The sequence below is a fragment of the Neolamprologus multifasciatus genome, chromosome 15 (assembly GCF_963576455.1).
Source record: "Neolamprologus multifasciatus chromosome 15, fNeoMul1.2, whole genome shotgun sequence".
Classification (NCBI taxonomy): domain Eukaryota; kingdom Metazoa; phylum Chordata; class Actinopteri; order Cichliformes; family Cichlidae; genus Neolamprologus; species Neolamprologus multifasciatus.
Window position 1 is genome coordinate 37,359,624 of NC_140453.1, and position 21,037 is coordinate 37,380,660.

The 21,037-nt window shown below is 42.7% G+C and overlaps 1 long non-coding RNA gene across 1 annotated transcript in view; it reads right to left on the minus strand.

Moving 5' to 3' along the window:
- The window catches only part of LOC146502698 (uncharacterized), a 358,388-nt gene that overhangs the window by 104,240 nt on the left and 233,111 nt on the right, over positions 1–21,037 (minus strand). The window lies entirely within an intron of this gene.

Genomic DNA, 21,037 nt, shown 5'->3' on the forward strand with positions numbered 1-21,037 from the left:
ACTAAATATTGAATGTTGTTGTGCAGCACGCAGGACAGACAGCGCACAATGTGCTTTGAAGTAGCAGCCAAGAAAGGTGTGATTTAAGTCTACGAACAGTGAACACCCGTGTGCACACCTGTGTGGATTGGCGCGCTTGTATTCAAATGGTTTTCCCATGTAATGGTCTGCAAGAGGATGCAGAGAGCCATAGCCCTGTCCCCCAGGGCATGAAGCAGGCATGGAGGAGATCCAGGCCCCAGACATCCAGAGGCCCCAGAGTGCAAGAGCCCAAGGAGGACCACCGGAGGGGCATCCGTGCCACCTTCATGGGAAGGGCTGAGGATCCCCAGACGAGGGGTCACCCAGTAGCCACCGGGCAAGAAGCTAGAGGGGGCTGCGTGCCCCCCTCTAGCAGCGTGCCCGCCGGCTCCGCCGGCAGCCAGCTGTGCCAGAGTGAACCGAGCCGCAGGCACAGAGGCCGGAGGCCCGAGGGCCCTCCGCACCCCGGAAGAGGCCTGACCGAGCAACAGGCGCCAGGCCCCGCCAAGTAGCCACCGGGAGTGAGCTGGTACATACCTGAGCGCCCAGCCCCCGGACACCAAGAACCATTATTTATACTTAATTTAAGCTCTGGTGTACCAAGTTTCCATTGCAGGTCAAGAATATTGCGTGTTATAAATGTTAAAGTGTATGCGCAAACAAATGTGAAAAGGTTCTAAGATTGTCACCTGTACTCAAGTTAAGTGCTGGATTTTTGGTCTTAGCATTTAATTAAGAATGTTGTGAGATTTGCTAATATGCATTTTTTTATTAGAAATACCAAAGTTATAATTCTGAATCTGATTTTTGGAACTGGGGACTAAATCGTCCAGATTAACCTTTTTGTGTCATTTAAGTATTTTCTGTAATTGCATTATACAGTGGATTTTTTTATTTTTTAAGTTGCTGTGATAGATCTGCAGATCTGACTAGAATCAGATGATGTTGTATTGAATTCGACATCCTACGGCACACTACAATGTCACTTTGTTGAAACTCAAATTGTTTCCAATGTTTAAATTTTGGTCATGCACTTCATTTAATATTGCCTTATGCGGTGCTGTTCCCTGTAGAAGTTTTGCCTTGTTAAGGCTTACTGTGAATAAAGTTGTTGGTGCAGCACCCTTTTTTTTTGCATTGACACTTTATGTAAGCTTTGGTGTAAAAGAATTTTCTATTGTAGGTCAAGGATCTTGAATGTTATAAATGTTAACATGTGAGCAAATGTAAAACGGTTCTCGAGTTGTCACCTGTAGTTAAGTGTTAGACCTTTGCTGAAGACCTCTGAAAGGTCCAAACACCTAATTACAATGTATAGATGACAACTCAGGAATTTTTCTAGACTTGTTTTGATGATACCTAAAAATTTAGCATATAGATGAAACTATTCATTAAATCATAATTAATCAAATTAATTAGGTCCAAAACACAATGTAAATGGTGCCATTAAATTAAAATTAATATTGTCAATTGAACCTACATTAATACAGTTAATAAAATGAACAAAGTATTTAAATTCTAATTAATGGTGTTAAATGGTGACAATAAAATAAAGCTGTTGCTTTTATTTAACAATTTCACTTCTGGTATACATCACCATTGAAATTGCAGATAACAACCATATTGATTTATGTTTAATTGACAAGTTTTGTGGAAAAGATTGCCTTAACTTTGTCAATTAAATCCAAAGTTTTATTTCTTAGAGTGAAGTATTCTAATATTTTGTACATTCTGCTGAATCTCAACAATAACCTCTGATAGGCAGGTTAAACTATCTTTTGTGTTCTTTGTGGTGTTAGTGGATAGTGATGGGTCGTTCGCGAACGAAATGGCTCTTAGAGCCGGCTCTTTGAAGTGAACGACGCGAGCCGGCTCCTTATTGGGAGCCGTGAGGTTTTTTTTTTTTCTTCTTTCTCTCACCCTCTCTCTCGCCCTTTTTTCCGCTAAACTCCGCATGCGCGGCCCGTACTTTGCGCTGGGCAGAGGGGGGAGGGGCGTTAGTTACACTCGCAGTAGCACAGGAACAGGAGAAGAGAGCAGGGGACAACAACGTCACATTAGAAAGGTATAGTAATCATCCGCTATTTTCAGTTGCAGATGATAAGGATTCAGAAATCATGCAGGCCCATATGACAGAGAATGTGCATCTTCTATTTGTTTTAATATTTTAATTATATTTAATTGTGTTGTGGTTTGCAGTGTTTTGTGTTTGTTTCACGTTAATTTGTTAAAAGGAACAAAGCTGAAAATTTAAATAGTTAAAAGTTTAAAATGTAAATAGTTGTTTTTTGTATTATATGATTTATTTATTACATGTAGAGTGAATAAATAAAGTATATTTATGGTGGACCTTAGAGACAAAGCACATACAAACTCCAAAACACGTAAAAAACTCAGAAGCACGTACAAACTCCAAAACACGTAAAAACTCAGAAGCACGTACAAACTCCAAAACACGTAAAAACTCAGAAGCACGTATAAACTCAGAATCACGTACAAAGACAACAGAAGTGCTCCAGGTTTCTAGGGCGCAGTGTTGAGCTTTTGTTACCTAGTGGCTACACAAGCCAGGAAGTATCAACAACCGATTTGGTGTGTGGTAGTAACAGGTAAATGAACTTTTTTTTTAAAAATTATTTGAATAAATACGAGTGCTTGTCTATAAATACACAAACAATACACATATGCTTTCAATTGTGTAATTTAAGTGATCTGGGTAGCTCTGTTTTGGAAGTTCAGTAAACGCTAGAAATGTGTTTTGGAGTTTGTACGTGCTTTTTGGAGTTTGTATATGCTTTAGAGTTTGTACGTGCTTTGTCTCTAGGGGCCATATATAAACATATATAAATAAAACCACTTTTTTTACATTAGTAATTCCTTTTCTGCATAATTTTATATTATTGTTAATGATTAAATAATTAAAGCAACAAAACAACCTGAAGAGCCGGTTCGGAGCCGAAAGAGCCGGCTCTTTTTAGTGAGCCGAGCCGAAAGAGCCGGATCTCTAAAAAGAGCCGGAAATCCCATCACTATTAGTGGACCAGTGTGTGTGCTGAAATTTGGAAAACACTCTATCTGGGACCAGGGTTGGCCTGGGACCAGGGTTGGCCTGGGCCTGGGGATCACTGAGCCTCTGGTCATGTGGGTCTTTCCCTTTCCACCTCTAGATCTCAGTGGGGTATTGTTGCAGTCTGTCACTCTCATTTTCAACTATGTTTCATGAAACGCTCATACGCACACACTTACATTCTCGCTCTTATTTTTTTTTCTTATTTTATTACACACACAGAGTAAAATTGTATGTTTGTTTGTGTACCTCCCTTTATTTTGTCTTTCATATGCTGTGTATTGTTTGAGGGTATTTGGTTGCAGATGCAGGAGTTGGAGACCCAGCATGTCTGCCTGTTTCATTGCTATTCTTCATTCTTGTGCTTTCTGCCACTTTTCTTTTTCTATTCCTTTGGTTTCTTCTGTCTTTTGCTAACCTGACCTTCACCCCCTGTCTGCTTCACCATAATATCCACACAGATAATAATATAAATAACAAAATAAAATAAATAAGATAAAGATTTTAACATGAGGTACCCAGCAGAGTGTCCATAGTGCTTCTCTTGGGAAAGTAAGAGAAGTATATATTGTTTGACATAATGTTTGACATGATTCTGCTTGCTACAATTGTAGAACACGACAGGTGTTTAGACAAAAAGTGTATAGTGTATAGAAAAGTGTATGGCAAAATGCCTTGTACGTAAAAAAAAAAAAAAAAAAAAAAAAAAAAGAAAAAAGCCTTTTAAAAATGTTTTTTTGGAGAGCCTTGAGACTTCTGTTTTTTGGGTGGTGAGATTTGTTTGGGTAACATAAGATATTTATAAGGTCATTTAATAGAAAAAAAATGTTGCACTCATACATACACATTGATTAGTCTTAAAGCATATTGTGTTCTCAAGCATACTTCTACTTTTTTTAAACGTGGAATGTGGTTTAATTTATTTAAATCTGCAAGAGATACCTATATAGAGAGATACCTAAATATTTAACATTTCCAGATTGCAGTGGGGTAGAAGAAGAATTAAGGAGCAATTAATCAGAAGAACTGTAGATTTTAATGTAATTGTTTTATGTAATTACCTCAGGGAGAGTGGTTTGTGAGTGCTGGAGAAAAAGTAACACATCATCTGCATAAAGACTGATATTTTGTTCTACAGGGTGGGCCATTTATATGGATACACCGTAATAACATGGGAATGGTTGGTGATATTAAAGTCCTGTTTGTGGCTCATTAGTATATGTGAGGGGGCAAATTTCTCAAGATGGGTGGTGACCATGGTGGCCATTTAGAAATCGGCCATCTTGGATACAACTTTTTGTCATGGTCTGCAGTGGGTGGCTGGAATTTCCATAAGGCTCCTGAACCTACCTGGGATCCGCCCCTGGTCAGGGCCAACTCCTCCAGCTCCTGCACACCTGGAGCCTATTGCAGGCAATCAAGCCAGAGGGATTTAAGCCACACGTTGATGTTCATTCACTGCCAGTTCGTCATCAACATATTTGCTGTATTCACCTTGGCTCACGCTCCACCTCCAGACTCATGATACCAAGCAATCATTTTGAAAATCTCTCTGTGCCTCACCTGCCTGCCCTCCTGCCATCACACTCCATCTGAAGCCCCGGATCTCAGGTCAGCCTTTCCACGCCACTCAGCCCCCCCTGGATTCTCTCACCCCCCTCTCAACACTCCATGTCCCCTACTGCAATGTGACCGTTCCCTGCTCAGCTCCACTCTGCATCTCAGGCCTCATTCCCTTGCCCTAGCCACATTTCCCAGGCCACACCTCGTCAAAACTCCACGTCTTATTGTTTTTTGTCTTTGCTACGTTTTTTGCACTTACGCCTAATAAATTGTCACATCATCTACTGTCTCTGCTCTGGGTTTCTGCACCTGAGTCCTGTTCAGTACAGGCCACTCGGCCCCGTGACAGTACGAACTGGCCAGAAAATGGACCCAGTATGTGCAGCAGTCTCCAAGCATTTTAGGGGCTCATGAGCAAGCATTGCAGGCCCTCGACACCCGGTGCCAAGCCATAGGCGAGACTCAGGCTAAGATCTTAGCTTCCCTGCAGGAAATTCAGTCAGCTCTTTCCTCTACTCCATACCCGTCCTCTGCATCTCCTGCACCTGTGGCAGAACCTCCCCAGTCTTCCCCAGCTCCAACCCCTTCAGGCTCCGTTTTCCGCGATGCTGCATTCCCAGAACCCGAGCCGTACTCCGGGGAGCAGGGTCGCTGTACTGCCTTTCTACTAAAATGTTCTCTCGCATTCACGCATTCTCCCCGTTCTTTTGCTAGCGATTCAGCTCGGGTAGCATATCTGGTGGCTAAGCTTCAGGGCAAGGCATTGTTATGGGCTGAGGCTTACCTGTCGGCTCATCCGCTCCCAACCTGCTTGTATGATGATTTTCTGTGTGAGTTTAAAAAGACCTTTACTCATCCAGAATCGGAGGGGAGTTCTGATGAAAGGTTGCTTGGGTTACAGCAGGGGAGCCGGAGCGTCGCAGAGTTCGTTATTGAGTTCCGTACCGCAGCCGCTGAGGCCAATTGGCCCGATCATGCCCTTCGGGGAGTGTTCCGTCGCGCCTTAAACGATGAGCTCAAAGACCAGCTCGCTTCCCGCGATGAGCCCAAGTCTTTTGAAGACCTGGTCTCCCTTTCCCTTAGGATAGATAATCGTCTGAGGGAAAGGGAAGCCGAAAAGAATCATAAACATCGTAAATCCGCGCCTCGTACATTTTCACTTCCTCCGCCATCACGTCCTGTGTCCACATCCGCTCCCGTTTCCGTAGAAACGGACGCCGCTCCGGAGCCTATGCAAATCGGCCGCTCTCGTCTCACACCAGAGGAGCGAGAGCGACGGCTTCGGTCGGGTGCATGTTTTTACTGCGGCGGATCCTCTTTCAGTTCCAAACCCCAGTTAATTCTACCAGTCACCCTGTGTCTAAATCAGGTTTCTCACCCTCTCCACGCTCTCGTTGATTCTGGAGCAGAGCAAAATTTAATAGATGTAGCTCTCGCTAGACGCCTTCAGTTGCCACTCAAGACTCTCGATCCTCCCATCCCTGTTACCGCATTAAACAATCAGATATTTTCTCAGATAACCCATCAGGCTGGCCCCGTAACCCTGGAAACCACCGCGAAGCCATTACTTTGTTCACTTTCTCTTCTCCTGATTCACCACTCATCCTAGGCTACCCCTGGCTACAAAGACACAACCCTCACATAGACTGGTCTGGGAGTAAAATTGCCAGTTGGAGCCTTTTTTGTCTAGCCCACTGCCTCACGTCTGCCCTACCGCCAGGTACCCCTGACACTAACACCTCAGACACAGATCCGGTTGACCTCACACTCATCCCACCTGAGTACCATGACTTCCAGGCAGTTTTCAGTAAAGACAAAGTATCATCTTTGCCACCTCACAGACCTTATGACTGCGCTATCGACCTTCTACCTGGTGCTCTGCTTCCCTCTAGCCGGCTATTCAACATCTCCAGACCAGAAAGAGAGTCCATGGAAAAGTACATCCATGAGTCACTAGCTGCAGGTATCATCCGCCCATCCTCCTCTCCAGTAGGCGCCAGCTTTTTTTTTGTGGCAAAGAAGGATAAATCACTCCATCCATGCATTGACTACAGAGGGTTAAATGAAATCACTATTAAAAACAAATATCCTTTACCCCTTATAAACTCAGCCTTTGAACCCCTCCATGAAGCCACCATATTCACCAAACTGGATCTCCGCAATGCCTACCACCTTGTCCGCATTAGGGAGGGGGACGAATGGAAAACAGCTTTCAATACACCCCTAGGTCATTTTGAGTATTTGGTCATGCCGTTTGGGTTAACCAATGCCCCCGCTGTCTTTCAGAACCTGGTCAACGACGTGCTCTGTGATTTCCTGAACCAGTTTGTCTTTGTTTATCTTGATGACATACTCATTTTCTCCAAGACCCCCCAGGAACACCATGTCCACGTCCGAGCAGTCCTCCAACGCCTCCTGGAATACCGACTTTATGTCAAAGCCGAGAAATGTGAGTTTCATGCACAATCCGTCACTTTTCTTGGCTATATACTCGCAGGAGGGCAGGTGAAGACTGATCCAGCCAAGATCCGCACAATTCTGGAGTGGCCCACGCCCACATCAAGCAAGCACCTACAATGTTTCCTCGGCTTTGCCAATTTCTACCGGTTTATTCGCAACTACAGCCAGGTAGCCACTCCTCTCACTACACTCACATCCACCAAAAGACAGTTAATCTGGTCACCTGAAGCTGAGGCAGCATTCAGTAGACTCAAACGACTATTTACCTCAGCTCCAGTATTGTGTCACCCAGACCACTCCAAGCCATTCGTTCTGGAGGTAGACGCGTCCAACGTTGGTGTCGGAGCGGTCCTCTCACAGCATTCAGGTCCCAAGGCCAAGTTACACCCATGCGCCTTTTTTTCGCGTCGACTCTCGTCAGCTGAACGCAACTATGATGTAGGAGACAGAGAGTTGCTGGCTATTAAGTTAGCCCTGGAAGAGTGGCGTCACCTATTGGAAGGAGCTGAACACCCATTCACCGTCTTCACAGATCATAAAACCTTACATACATCAAAACGGCTAAGCGTCTAAACGCCCGCCAGGCCCGTTGGTCTCTGTTCTTTGGTCGCTTCAAGTTTGCCATCTCTTTCCGTCCAGGTTCCAAGAACACCAAGGCCGATGCCCTGTCTCGTCTTTACGACCAAGACGCTGCACCCACCGAACCAGCTCCTGTGCTTCCTACCTCCTGCCGCGTAGCGTTTTTATCCTGGGACATAGAGGAATCCATCCAGCGAGCATTACAGGATGAACCAGACCCTGGGACAGGTCCTCCAGGCCGCCGCTTTGTTCCCGCAGCAACCCATTCGGCTGTAATGAAGTGGGCTCATACCTCCCGGTTTTCCTGCCATCCTGGAATCGGCCGCACCATCGCACTACTACGTCGTCACTTCTGGTGGGCAACTCTGGAACGTGATGTGCGGGAATACATCTCTGCCTGTGACGTGTGCGCCAGGAACAAGACCCGAAATCAGCGACCCTCTGGTCTTCTACAACCTCTAGCCGTACCTTCTCGTCCTTGGTCCCACATTTCCCTGGACTTTGTCACTGGACTGCCTAGGTCAGCAGGTAAAACAGTAATACTCTCTGTGATCGACAGGTTTTCTAAAGCAGCTCACTTCATTGCCCTGGAAAAACTACCCACTGCCACGGAAACTGCAAGACTGATGGTTGACCACGTCTTCAAACTCCACGGAATTCCTGCCGAGGTCACTTCTGACAGGGGACCTCAATTTACATCCCAGGTTTGGAAGTCTTTCTGCTCTGCCCTAGGTGCACAAGCCAACCTCAGTTCTGGTTACCACCCTCAAACCAATGGACAGACTGAGAGGCTCAACCAAGAACTAGAGTCCATGCTCCGCTGCATGGTTTCCCATAACCCGGCTACTTGGTCAGCACATCTCCCATGGGTGGAGTATGCGCACAATTCACATGTTTCTGCATCCACTGGTCTCTCTCCATTTGAAGTGTCCCTAGGCTATCAGCCTCCCCTATTCCCTGAGGAAGAGGCTGATTTGGCTGTGCCTTCCGTCCAGCACCATCTCCAGCGCTGCCGCCGCGTCTGGACTCGGACTCAGGAGGCACTGAAGAAAGCTGCTGCCCGCCACTGCCGCTATGCGGATCGTCTACGATCACCAGCTCCTCAGTACACTCCAGGGCAGAAGGTGTGGCTGTTCCCCTCAAGGTTTCCTCCTGCAAGCTGGCTCCTCGGTTTATTGGGCCGTATGTCATCCACTCGGTCATCTCGCCCTCTGCTGTGAAACTCGAGCTTCCTCCCAGTCTACGGATTCACCCAGTTTTTCATGTTTCCCAAGTCAGACCAGTGCTGTCCAGTGTGCTGTGCCCACCTTCCGACCCCCCTCCTCCCGCCCGGCTCATCGATGGTCATCCGGCCTATGCGGTTCGGAGGAACATTGACGTCCGCCGACGTGGTAGGGGTTGCCAATTTTTGGTCGAATGGGAGGGGTATGGGCCTGAGGAATGTGCCTGGGTTCCTCGCTCGTTTATCCTTGACCCTGCTCTCGTCTCTAGATTTTGCAGGTTGCGTCGCAGGCTGGGGACCGATCGGCCGCCAGGAGACGTCCCTTGAGGGGGGGGGGGGGGGGTACTGTCATGGTCTGCAGTAGGTGGCTGGAATTTCCATAAGGCTCCTGAACCTACCTGGGATCCGCTCCTGGGCAGGGCCAACTCCTCCAGCTCCTGCACACCTGGAGCCTATTGCAGGCAATCAAGCCAGAGGGATTTAAGCCACACGTTGATGTTCATTCACTGCCAGTTCGTCATCAACACATTTGCTGTATTCACCTTGGCTCACGCTCCACCTCCAGACTCAGGATACCAAGCAATCATTTTGAAAATCTCTCTGTGCCTCACCTGTCTGCCCTCCTGCCATCACACTCCATCTGAAGCCCCGGATCTCAGGTCAGCCTTTCCACGCCACTCAGCCCCCCCTGGATTCTCTCACCCCCCTCTCAACACTCCATGTCCCCTACTGCAATGTGACTGTTCCCTGCTCAGCTCCACTCTGCATCTCAGGCCTCATTCCCTCGCCCTAGCCACGTTTCCCAGGCCACGCCTCGTCAAAACTCCACGTCTTATTGTTTTTTGTCTTTGCTACTTTTTTTTGCACTTACGCCTAATAAATTGTCACATCATCTGCTGTCTCTGCTCTGGGTTTCTGCACGTGAGTCCTGTTCAGTACAGGCCACTCGGCCCCGTGACACTTTTGTTTTTTCAATAGGAAGAGGGCCATGTGACACATCAAACGTATTGGTAATGTCACAAGAAAAACAATGGTGTGCTTGGTTTCAATGTAACTTTATTCTTTCATGAGTTATTTACAAGTTTCTGACCACTTATAAAATGTGTTCAATGTGCTGCCCATTGTGTTGGACTGTCAATGCAACCCTCACCCTTCACACCATAGACAATTGCCTTCAGATGACCCCAAAGATAAAAGTCTAAGGGGGTCAGATCGGGAGACCTTGGGGGCCATTCAACTGGCTCATGATGACCAATCCACTTTCCAGGAAACCGTTCATCTAGGAATGCTCGGATCTGGCACCCATAATGTGGTGGTGCACCATCTTGCTGGAAAAACTCAGGGAACATGCCAGCTTCAGTGCAGAAAGAGGGGAACACATCATCATGTAGCAATTTCAAATATCCAGTGGTCTTGAGATTTCCATTGATGAAGAATGGACCCACTATTGTTGTACCCCATATACCACACCAAACCATCACTTTTGTTGTTCCAACAGTCTTGGAGGGATCCATCCAATGTGGGTTAGTGTCAGACCAATAGCGGTGGTTTTGTTTGTTAACGTCACCATTCACATAAAAGTTTGCCTCATCACTGAACAAAATCTTCTGTGTGAACTGAGAGTCCTGTTCCAATATTTGTTTTGCCCATTCTGCAAAGTCTGTGCGCCGATCTGGGTCATCTTCGTTGAGATGCTGCTGAGTTTGTAAGGGTGCCATTTGTGAGTAGCTAATATCCGCCAAAGGGATGTTCGACTAATGCCACTCTCCAGTGACATGCGGCGAGTGCTACGCTGTGGGCTCTTGCTGAATGAAGCTAGGACAGCCACTGATGTTTCTTCATTAGTGGCAGTTTTCTTGCGTCCACATTTTGGCAAATCCAACACTGAACCAGTTTCACAAAACTTAGCAAGCAGTTAACTGTAGCATGGAAGATGGGTGGTCTCATAGGGTGTCTTGCATTGAAATCTGCTGCAACGACCCTGTTACTGCGTTCACTGGATATCAACACAATTTCGATCCACTCCTCACGTGTTAACCTCTTCGACATGTCAATGGCTGTGAACAAAGAGCAACTTGTAAATAACTCATGAAAGAATAAAGTTACGTTGAAACCAAGCACACCATTGTTTTTCTTGTGACATTACCAATAAGTTTGATGTGTCACATGGCCCTCTTCCTATTGAAAAAACAAAAGTTGCATCCAAGATGGCCGACTTCTAAATGGCCACCATGGTCACCACCCATCTTGAGGGGTTTGCCCCCTCACATATACTAATGTGCCACAAACAGGACTTTAATATCACAAACCATTCCCATGTCATTACGGCGTATCCTTATAAATGGCCCACCTTGTATATTCAATTTATACCCTTAATCACTTTAGCCTGTCTAATTGCTGCTGCTGGTTGTTAAAAATTGCAAACAGTGAGGGGAGAGTGGGCATCCCTGCCTGTTCACCCTCTGGAGACAGAAGGTCTCCAATCCAATTTTATTTATAAAGCACTTTAAAACAACCAGCACAAGACCAAAGTGCTGTACAGTAAATACGTTTAGAATGATAGATAAAATGAAACAGCAAAAAATAAATACTAAATAACAAATAATATGTAATTAAACTTTCCTATAATCAACCAATATAAAACAACATACAATCAAGTAAACAACAACTAAACTAAAAATAAAACTTAAAAAAACAACATCTTAGGTCAAAAGGCCAGGGTGAAGAGATGGGTTTTCAGAAGCGATTTAAAGACAGGGAGACAAGAGGTCTGTCTAATCTCTAGAGGCAAATCGTTCGACAGTTTGGGAGTTTGATCATTTGTCCTGACACATGCTTTTGGGAAATTAATTTTTAACCAGTTTATGAAAAAAATTCCAAAACCAAATTTGTGTAAAGTTCCAAATAAAAATTTCCAGTTAACTCTGTCAAACCATTTTTCTGTATCTAGAGACAATATTGTGGTTTCAATAATTTTACTATCAAATTAAGATATCTAACTGTATTTGTTGATGAGTGCCTACCTCTTATGAAACCAGTTTGGTCACGATTATGAATGGGGTTGTCTTCTCTAATGTTTTTGAGAGAGCTTTGCAGATTATTTTTAGGTCAACATTATTAACCCTTTAAAGCCGGTTGGAGCGGGCACGCTCTGTTTTGCGCAACTATTTTTAAATCCCAGTAGCACTGCAACCACGTAAGCTAGCGCAATAATTTTTTTTGCATATGAAACCGGAGGAGTTGTACTTACATCTTATGCCATCAGCTTGTCCTAGGACACAGTTTCCTTCCACATAAAGCTTTGCAAAAACTGCATAAAAAGCGCTTGCAGCAACAAAAACATAATATTTCAGAAACACGCTTTGCCGATCCGATCAGCTGTTCATAACACTTCCTAGTTAGAATAGACGTCAGCGTGAAGTCCGCCATGACCTGCCCGAAACCGGAAGTGATGTCATTTTCGGGGAAATGTAGTTTTTTTACCATCAAGGCCTCATGAGCCTATACTTGTGTTTTTAAAAGTTATGTTTGACTTTATGACTTTCTGTGTCGTTTCTGGGATGCTTAGGACTCATATTGCACTGCTGGAAATAGTTTATTTTGATGCATATGCTGCTTTTTTGCAAATTTGCATTATAATATTTATTTTTCGTTTTTCCTGCAGTGTATAAAAATGGGTGTATTTCAAAATTAAAACTATGAAGACACTCAAAATAAATTTCCTGTGGTGGGAAACTATTTTGTGCAACTTTTTTGTATTTACAGTTTTGAGGGATAAGCCTCTTAAATTTCTCTAACTAGAAATATATGTTAAAAAAACAAAAATGATTTTCAATTTTTTTGTAGTTTATTGCACTTTTTTGCAATTTATGTAATTACTATGCACTTAATGCAGACATATTATTAAATTTTAGGCTATAATGGTTGTATTGATGTATAGCAACTTGAAATGCTCCCAAAAATGGCTCCACAGCATGTAAAAATATAATATAAGCTCTGGCGGACTTGGTTCTATGGTAGGTCTTAAAAGGTTAAGGGATATTGGACAATACATGTGGGAAATACAGGAAAAACAGGATCCAATTCATCTCAGGATGGTTAAAACATAATCTCTTAGATGAGCACTGGCTAAGAGATTATTGCATAGTGGAACAGGCACTATGCAATAATAAACTCATTTCTAGAAAATCCCACCATGCTGTCAGAGAGGAGCTGATTCTGATGCTTTTGAAGCATACATATCGTTTGAATTTTGGGCTAATCGTAGGTCTGAAATCTTTGAATCTTCATTAATCACATGCAAACGTCCCCTCCTTTTTCCCTGGTCCTTCTTGGGTTCTCGTGCTCTGGGGGGGGCCTCTAAATCTGGGGCCTGGATGTCCTCCATGGCTGCTTCATGTTCTGTGGGGCCAGGCTATGGGCTCCACACACTTACTATTAGACATTTACATGGAGAAACCTTGCGAATACAAGCTCGCTTTATACACACAGGTGTGCATACCTGACACAGGTTTGTACAAACAGGTACTAACAGACACACACTATCTTGATTGGCTGCTGTCTCTAAACATATCATGGGTTGTTGGTCTTGTGTGCTGCTTGGTAACATTCAGTATTAATTATTTACCATTACTTATTTTTATGTTTGTTGTTGCTGTTGTTTCCCTACTGTGTTTTTCTCGTTTTGTTTTGTTTTTTTCAGCAGGTGATCAAACACTTTTTTTTCCATCTCCTTCTGTTGAGTCCAACTTTTCATTTCTTCATCTTTCTCTTTCATGTCCCCTGGTCCTGTCCATTCTGATTGTAATGACTTAAAAGTAAAAAAAAAATAATAATAAAAAATAAAGCTTGAATAAACTATGACAATCAAGTAGACCAGTATGGCAAAAGCTGTAATGATGCACTTGAGAAAATAAATCTGTTGGGCATTTTACTTGGCCTTCAGTCAATAATTCCGATTGCTACAGTGCTGGACAGGACAGGCAAAAGGGCCTGTGTAGGCATTGCATGCTTTCCCTGTTTTAAAAAAACATATATAGAATAGCTTTAAGACTGTCATCTTTTAGCATATTTTTAGACAACATCGGTCGGCAAAACCAGCAATTGCAATGGTCCTGGGTCTTTAGACCCAGCGTTTTGTGTTTTATGCCTTTTTGTATTATTATGTTCTAGTTTGTATGGTTTAGGCCTTAGTTAGTTAAAAAAAATAAATTACATTTTATTTACACAGTGCCAAATCACAAGAAACAAGTGGTAGCAACAAGTAATCCTGCAGTGTGAGAGAGAAGTGCTCTAATGGGGTGATATGATACTATACTATAAGGTCATTAAGATAAGATGGGGCCTGATTATTCAAGACCCTGTATGTGCGGAGTAGGATTTTGAATTCTGGAGAGGAAGCCAATATAGGAGAAATATGGTCAAATTATACAGCACATCAGCAGTCTGAGCTGACTATGAAGGATATTAATGTCATGGTCCTGGGTCGCTGACCCAGTGTTTTAAGTTTATTGTTATTATTTTCTTGTTTCTTCCATTTTGTATTAGTTCTTAGGGTTTGAGTCTTGTGTTTATTGTTTCTGTTATTCATGTCTCTGAGTTTGTGTTTGTAAAACAGCCTGTGCATTTCATGTTTTACTTTGTAGGTCTGTGTCTCGTTATGCCCATTAGTTCCAGCTGTGTCCACCCCTGCGTGTCATTTCCCCATTACATGGTTTATATTTATAGTGTGTGTTTGCCTTTGTTCATCGTCACTTCTTCTGTGATTTGGTATCTCTGCGTCTCTCTGCTCTCCTTTCTCCATGTCTTCCCTGCGTGATTCCCAGTGTCCTTATGTTTTTCAGGTTTGTTTATTAGTTTTCCCAGTAGAGGCTTTAGTTGCTCCCTGTTCCTTATTTCCTGTCTTGCACTGTCACTACAAATAAACGCTCACTCGCACCCCAGCCAGTACCTGCAGTTTGGATCCTTTTCTCACATCACCACACGACTGCTGCCCAAGCCATGACCTTTTTTAACTTCTTAATGTAATTATTTTTTTTACTTTTATTTCTATTTTTATAAGTAGCCCACTCCTAACACTGAACATGCAGGGCATTTTGAAAGATTCCTTAGCCTCAACACCTAGCTCCAGAATACTTCTTAATGTAGAGCTCTTGATGTAGGTTTTACTGACACGTTTAATCTGTTTTTTCTCCCTTTTTAGGACCCCGACCAGTTAGGTAGCTGAATCTTAATGGCTAAAATGCTCTGAGTCAAGTCTGCTACCTGTAACTGACCCTTCATCATGGGCACGATAGGTGCAGCAGTGCTCCAGGGGGCCGTTTGCACAGGTCCCGGGTCCTGCTTTTCTTCGCCCTGCAATGAAGTGGGGGAAATAATATTCTTACTGAGCTAAGAAGTCCTGGCTCTCTCCTTCCAGGGATAATCTTTTACCTCCCAGTCTCACATATCCCATGCCTTCTACTCCCTCATGCTTCATCTGACAACATGTCACTCACACACAAATGGGCTTGGAGGAACTATACACCGCAAAGGCCACAGTCAGTGGAGCAATTTACATGGCTTTGCTGGCTGTTCTTTGTGGCCATCCACCCTTCCTTTTTATTTATACTGTCACATCTATACATTATATCTCACCTCCTTTTTTGTATCTCAAAATTTAAGATTTAGCTCCATTTATTAATATTGTATTAGTCCAATGGTGAGTCAGTACACTGGAATTTCATTCTAATGCACACTAACTGATGTGTCTTCTAAATAACAATAAAGTAGCTATTCTATTCTCTTCAATTTTACACATGCACACACACACACACTCATTTACATAACAGAGTGGAAGAGAGTACAATCTCTAAAGAGGGCTTGCAAATGTGACACAAATCTCCTAGCAACCACATCTGGGACCATTAAGAAGGCTGGGTGTGTGCAAGTGATTGCTTTAATGACATGACAGAGAACGAAAGAGGCTTATAAAGGATGGCGTTGCTGTGAGTGTGGATCAATTGGAGATTGTTCTGTTGTAAGTTCTTAATAGTCTCCTAAGGCAAGCTGCTGCATTGCTATTCTATGAACTGCCATGGCAGTTTTTTCTTTTAGGTAAGTAGATAAATTCAGTCAATTTTAAGTAATTTTGACTTTTTCGTTCCTGGATTCAATTCAATACAGAAATCAAACTGATTAAGAATGTGGAACAGATGTAGTGGGGACACTTGTTGGAAAGTCAAAAACAGTTTCAATTTTTGATTCAGTTTTATTTATATATTGCCAAATCACAACAGCAATTGGCTCAAGGTTCTTTATATTGTAAAGTTAAAGAACCTAAAACAATACAGAGAAAATTCCAATAATCAAATGGCCCCTATAAGCAAGCCCATGGTCATGGTTATAACAAAGGCTTATTTATGCATGTAAGCCTTTGTTATAAATGCATTTTTTTTTTTTCAAATTTCAGATGTGGGCCACTTGTATTTGTGGTCCCAAATCACTTCACTTCACTGTCGTATTCTGAATAAGGAAACCTGTTGTGCAGCAGTTTGCGTGATTAAAAACAAAAATACCAACACACTAACACTTACTTACTGTAAATGTTATAGAGTGACAGGCAGGTACACCCTGGACAGGGCACCAGTCAATCTCAGGGCTAACACAGAGAGACAGACACACCCACCTATGGGTAATTTAAAATAATCAGTTAATCCAACTGCCCGTACTACAGTTCTCAGAACTGTGGGAGCAAACTGGAGTACCCACTGATAAATTCTTTTCCTTCTTTAGTGATCCCGGGGACTGGCAGTAGAGAGTGGAGTGGAGCCAGCTGTTAAGCTGGTAATGGAGAATTCAGAGGTGCCAAACTAGAAGCATTGTGTGTGCCATGAACGTTAAATAAAAACCAACCAAACAGTTACGTTGCGCTGTGTGGGTCCAAGTCTTTCACAGTGTAGAAGTTAAGAGCCCATTATTCATGTAAAGTTTTTAATTTGTCTTTTTATTTATATTCAAATAATAATGTATAAAACATGGATTATAAATGTCAATTCATAACAAGGATTCGTAGAAGGACAAACTTTGTAGAGGAAAACAAATGCTGTCAGTAGCAGTGTAGGCCTCTTTTTTTTACTGTTGGTAAATGTATTTCTCTTTACTTTGCTATATAATTAATTAATTAATTGTTAAATTTTTCAGAGAGAGAGGCTTATATGGAACATCTTTCCCAGTGGTTTTGCTGCTGTGCTATACTTTATATGTAACGACCTCTAACATTGTTTGTATATGCAGAGGCAAGTAGAGAGACAAGTCATCACACCCATCAAGCATATGAAGTCAGGCTAAAAATCTCTTTCACTAATGCGCAAAATGTCTTAAAAAGATGACTGAAAATAGCAATTGCAACTAAATTGATTCCACCACTTTAATAACTGACATTAATACCTTAGGTATTATTCTTACATAGTATACTATGTTACATCATCATCATCATCATCAGTGTGATTTGAAAAATGGGCATAAAAACATTACATGTGTATTGTGCAAGAACATTTTGCTTGCACAATACACATGTAATGAGTTACTGGTTGCTGGCTGCGACATTCATCTTCACACTGCAATTCAAGGAGCTCCAGCTGCAGCTGATTCTGAGCATCATCAGGGTCAATGGAGTAGGGAGAAGAGAAAAACAGTATGTCCTTACATAACACATGTGACAAGTGTTCTTTCAACCAAAAACGCCAAATCTGCTAGCCATACACAATCTGACAATTTGTTGTCCCTTTTTCAGCAAAAAACTGTACAATTTCCTTCTTGAGAAAAAAAAATCACTGTATTGTGGATCCCCAACTGAGCCACCTCACAAAACTTTATATATTAGATCTTTATATTTAGCTCGAACAGGACATGCTGAAACCAGTGGTGGCACAGGGCTTATGGTGCCACCACTGGTTATTAATGGTTTTCACGGGTTTCATAACATGATTAAATGTGAGATGTTTCAAACAGATATGTTTGATGTTTGATGTTTGTTTCATACTTGTTGGAGAATTATACAGTGATAAAGTAATAGTGTTGCGTCCTTCTTCAGAGATTTACAGATCAGTGTGGACAGTCCACTTCATTCACCAGCCATGACAAGTACGCCGTCAGTAATAATCCAACTAACTTTACTCCATGGTAGCTTTATAAGTCAACATCATTATCATTAAGTATGCTGATGACACCACCATGGTTGAGCTCATCGCTGATGAAGATGGGACAGCTTTCAGGGTGGAAGTATAGAACTTGTCCCAGTAGTGTTCAGAAAATAACCTGAAACTGAACATCCTTAAAACAAAAACACTCATAATAGATAAGAGGCAAGGCCAGGTCAACTCCCCTCTCTTTATAAATGGAGAACGAATGAAATCTGTCTCCACTTTAAGGTTTCTGGGCACCCACATCTATGCTGATCTCACCTAGACCCACAAAATCAATGCCCTGGTATAGAAGCTCCAACAGCTGCTGCACTTCTTCCGTGGGCTGGGGACCAATAACCTGGATCACAAGCTGCTGCTGGCCTTCTAGTGCTCCTCAATGGAGAGTGTGCTTTCCTATTGCCTGGGTGTTTGGTATGCAGGAACCACTATTGAGAATAGGAAGGCTGTATGGAAGGTAATTAACACTGCCCAAAAATCATTGGTTGCCCTCTGCCAATCCTGAGGCATCACCAGATCCGCCTATCTCAGGAACACCAGGGCCATCACAGGTGACCCCTTGCACCCCGCCCACCACCTGTAAGATCCGCTGCCCTTAGGAGAATCAGGTCCCCCACCACCAGACTCACAAACAGCTTTTTTCCTTGGGCCATTCAGACTGTTGGCAAACACTATAGCAAGGATCAGCACTTATGTGGGGTGGTAAGGACTTCTACTGTTGTTTTTCCAGTTTGTTCCAAGATGCTGGATGATGTTGAAGTCAGGTTCTGTGCTGACCAGTCCAGCTGTTCCACATCACACCCAGAAATCATTCTTCAGTGCTCTTCATGGTGTGCAGATAAACAGACATTTTGATATGTTATGGGGTGGCTGCAGCTCAGGAGGAAGAGTTGGTCATTATGATTGGAAAGTTAGTGGTTTGATCCCTGGCTCCCTCAGTCTGCATGCCAGGTATCCTGGGGCAAGATACTAACCCCCAGTTGTTCTATATATTGCACCATTTACATGTAAGCAAACTTTTAAATCATAACATATATGATAGTTGATGTGTGATGGTATTGTATCTTTTTTAACGATGAGATTGTGAACCAAGTCAACGTATCATCCACTCTGCCCCGAGTCTCGCATTGGAGAAAAAACAAAGAATGATGGTGAGGAGATGACTACTAATGAGTAAAGGTAGTCAAGATATTCTAGCGAATGCAATGGCAAAACATGGCCAAAGCATCTAAAAAGCAACCAACAGCACCTATTATTTAAAATAAAAACTCACAAATAAAAGAAATGACAAACGTGAGAACAGTGTATGGCTGCCCCTCCCTGGACCTGGGTTTTTCCCTGAACCCAGTTTCTTCCTGGTGAAGGGGAGTTAGTCCTTCCCACAGTCCCCACAAGTGCTTGCTCATAGGGAGTCATGTAATTAATGATGCTTCTTTCTAATATTGTAATATCAACATTTCTTCTTGATTGGACTGATAAAGACTGCTGATTTTAATGTTCAGAGATCAATTATTTAACATTACAAATATTAATATGTTTGCCAAGTTAGGGATTTACTGGTGTTTATCTAAAATACACCAATGAGCTAAATTAGTACTTCATAGCGATCTAGGAAAATCCAACCAATTTCTTAACTGATAATCCAACTTGGATGGGGTTCTGGTAGTCATTTCCAATAAGTCACAGGGAGAGGCAGGATCTCCCTACAGAGGTTAGTAGCCCATCACAGCACTAACACACAGAGACAGACAATTCACTTTCACATCCAAGCCCAGTTAACGTTAGAATCACCAGTTAACATAACAAGCATGACCTTGGACTTGTGTCACAGCTTAAACCAATAACTTTTAGTTACTTAGTGACAGCCCTAACTGAGGTAACCACTGAAACCCCATGATGCCCACTCACAGACTATATAATGTTTTTTTTTTTTGTTGTTGCTTCTTACTGCAGGACTGGTCAATTAGATTTAGACATCCTGGTAAATTCTCCCTTCTGAGTCTGAACGTTTTAGTCAAAATTTGAAGAGGATAACTACAAACATATCTTTAATGTTACTGTTGATATTATTCATAATTTTCTTGCTGTGGCAAGCTGCTACATCTATGTCTGATTATCATTTACATGAGGATGAATGTCCTTTAAAGAAAATGTAGAAACATTTTCTCTCTCTCTCTCTCTCTCTCTCTCTCACTCTCACACACACACACACACACACAAACATACTCACTAAGTAACCCTAGGGAAGCCCAGTTTTAAATGTTTATTGACTCAGGTCAAAGTGTGTGTGTTGCTTCCTGGGAAGAAACAGGAAAAAGACTGCATCAGTTGCTCAGTGTCTCTGTGCCTCTATATCACCCTCATCCCAGATCCTCACCCTGCTGTTTCTTAGAAAATGAAGTCTTACTTGAGTTTGAACAGGTGAGCTAGAAACCTTAACAATACAACACAGAGTATATAGTTCACTTCATCCAGCAGGCATCTATCCTATTTAAGCCAGAGCTCTCTGCTTTCTACTGCGGGACGTTAATCACTTAATCTTCACGTCACTTCCACTGCAATTTCTCTCAATTATTCCCAGGATTTCCCACTTGCCATACAAAGTGATACCTATTTTTATGCCTCAGCCTGACAGCCTTTGTGTGAATTCCAGAGATATCAACAAGGGGAGTAGGAAAGGAAAAACGAGAATACTGATTCAACCAAATCTCTTACACATTTGCAACTGCCTTTAAGTTATTGTAGCACCTGTGAGGGTCAGACTTGTTGAGGGACTCATTTAATTCCAGACAGCAGCGATTGTATATTTATTTTTTTTAAAAAGTCTTTCTTTCAACAAAGATACAAAGCTTCTGCCCTTGTTATGCCATGGCGGTTATATCCCAATAGTATCAAGTGTTTCCATGTCAGTCTAGTGTATGCTCGTTCTATGATTTTAGCTTT